Source organism: Suricata suricatta, chromosome 10 (assembly GCF_006229205.1).
Source record: "Suricata suricatta isolate VVHF042 chromosome 10, meerkat_22Aug2017_6uvM2_HiC, whole genome shotgun sequence".
Lineage (NCBI taxonomy): Eukaryota > Metazoa > Chordata > Mammalia > Carnivora > Herpestidae > Suricata > Suricata suricatta.
In genome coordinates this window covers 75,372,693-75,375,379 of record NC_043709.1, presented here as the reverse complement: position 1 = coordinate 75,375,379, position 2,687 = coordinate 75,372,693, and positions in this window count along the sequence as shown.

The window sequence follows — 2,687 nt, the reverse complement described above, 5'->3', positions numbered from 1 at the left end:
AATTTCTTCAGGTACCTTAAATACTAAGGTAAATATTACTTCTGCAGAGAGACCTCCAACCAAAGTTGGATTTGACCAAACTGACTAGCTCTTAACCACTCTGCTGTATCCTGCTTATCAATATCATAATTTGGAATTTTTGAATTAATTTATCTTTTTTGTTGTTGCCTGTTTTTGGTGTGTTTTATTTTGTGTTTGTCTCCCAGAATAGAAGCTCCACTAGGTCAGGGACCATTGACCACTGAAATCTTATTGGTCATTAATTTCACAATGCCAACTATTGTTCTAGGACATAATGGGTACTTAATAATTATTTGCTTAAAGAATAAATGAATGAATGAATCAGTGAGAGTAGGAGAAAGCAATATTCATGTAAAGTTGGTTTAGAGTACTAAGTCACAAAATAGAAATTTTCCTAAATATTTGTAAGTAAGAAAATTCCCTAATAATTGGAGTAATTGGAGTTCCCTACTAGGATAAAGAAATATGAGGGAGTCCTAGTTCCAGAAACAGTTCAAGAAATTCTTTTCTAGATACTTGTCAGTGTTACATCTATCTAGATTTATGTCTGTATCTATATATACATGATATGTATGACATATATGTGAAGAAAGAGAAATGTAACTGTGCAGAACTGGAATGGTGTATAAGGGAATAAAGTTGGCTTTCTTCAAGTTAAATACCAACATATACAGAATCAAAGTTGTAATAAGCAAAATCTTAGTGTTAAAATAGTGTAATATCTCAATGAAGTCAGACTGAATACATTAACGACAGTGGATCAATCAGCAAAATGGGGCAGGACAGAGCATGGGGAATGAGTGGCAATGGAAATATGGAAGAAGGAAAGTCACAGAGGCAAACTCCATTCTTAGTTCTATCCAAAGAAAAGGGAGTTATAGGCAATCTCCTTCACGTGTTATGATTCCTTCGGAAGGGCTCTGCTTACACTTTGCGGAGTGAGGAAAGGCCAGGGGCACACTGGGAAGGAGAGAATTTAGCTCCCTGCAATTAGAGCTTTTTCTTTTTTTTCTCTCTCAGTAGTTCATGATCGTTCATCATTGTCATAGGGATCGGGCACAACAAGAGCTCACAGGAGGAGCCTCTCAATTGTGGTGTGACCTTAAGGTGGTGTAAGTGGAATGATGTGGTCATGATCACCCCCGCCTCTCTGCCAGGTTGCTGTTCATGGTTGGTTGCATGTTTGAAGCGTTTTCTCCTGTTATTTATAGATTAGTTTATCACAAGAGAATATTCTGTTGTAATTTTCAGCATCTGGAAAGAATCTTTTCTGTTTTTGGAGGTAGAGAAGATCACATCCAGGCTGCCTATTCGTCAAGGCTTTGTAAGAGCATTGTTGTTTGTTTGCTCTTCCATCCACACCATCAGCAACTGTCTTTGTTTGCCATGTACAAAATGAAGGGGAGAGTGGAGTCCTGCTTTCTAAATCGGGAAGCTAGATTGTGCCTGCGTGTGTTGAACACCTGGCCCTTGAGAAACAGCTCTCTAATAGGTGCCATCAACTAGAAGAGAGGGAAGGAACCGGCTAGACCTTTGGTCTATTGATCCCACAGCTTCCCTTCCATTTCCACAGAAATCACTCCTTTTCTCCAATCACTCCCTTTCCTTTGGGTTCTCTAGGCTCATCTCTTCTCCATTTTTGGTCTTTCACTCTGACTTTACCTTCACCTCTTTTTGTGGCTCTTCATTATCACTCTTCGTATTGATCAAAGTGCTCATTTTAAGAGCATATGATATTTAGTTGCTGAATTTGTATTGTTAATGAATGGTGAGGCCAACATAGTGATCCAGTTTAGGGCTCTGGAGTTTAGACTAAGTTTTGACTTCACCACTTAAGAGTTGCCTGGTTTGGACAAATCCCTCAACTTCCCTATGCCTTTCTTTCACCACTTGTAGGTTGAGGATAAGGGTTGTTACCTCCAAGAGTTGTCATTACGGCTGGAGAGAATGCATATACCAAACTCAGAAGCATGCTTGGCACGTGGTCTCAAGAACTATTAGCTGTTCTTGTAGAACTATTTTAAAAATGTTTATTGTAGGGTATATCGTTGGTACCGTATGGGGGAAATTTCATGCAGTTTCGCTTTATTGAAGAATCAGTAGAGTAGAACCACTGAGGCACGAAATAATAGTACCTAGAGGCTAACTGGGTGCGTGCATTACAGAGATCTGTTTCAAAACATCCTGATCTTGCGGCAAGCTGGGCACAGAACGCTTGTGCGAGGGCAAGCAATCTTCAACGAAGACTCTGAGGGGGACATCGTGAGGTGAACCAGGCCAAGCTGGGGAGCGGAAGGGAGGGACGGGGGGCGGTGGGAGCGGGCGCCTGGGGGCGCGTCTGGCAGGCCCCGGAACGCAGCGCCGGCTGGGTGCTGGAGGCTGGGAAGGAGGCTGCGAGCCCAGGGGGCGAGAAGGATGCGCGGGCCCTGAGCGCGTTAGTTACTGTTTGCTTTTCTTTGGGGAAGGGGTCGATTCCAGGCAGGTCCCTGAGCTCGGGCTCACGTCGCAGCGGCAGAGCAGGGGCGTCCCCGCCACTCTCGGGGGGCTGCGACGTCCGCGGGGCAAAGCCGTGCGAGGAACTCCCGCCCGCGGCGAGCGGGGCAGGCGGAGGCTCCCCCAGCGCGCCTCCCGCCGCCTCCGCCTCGGCCCCCGGCCCGCACGCCCCC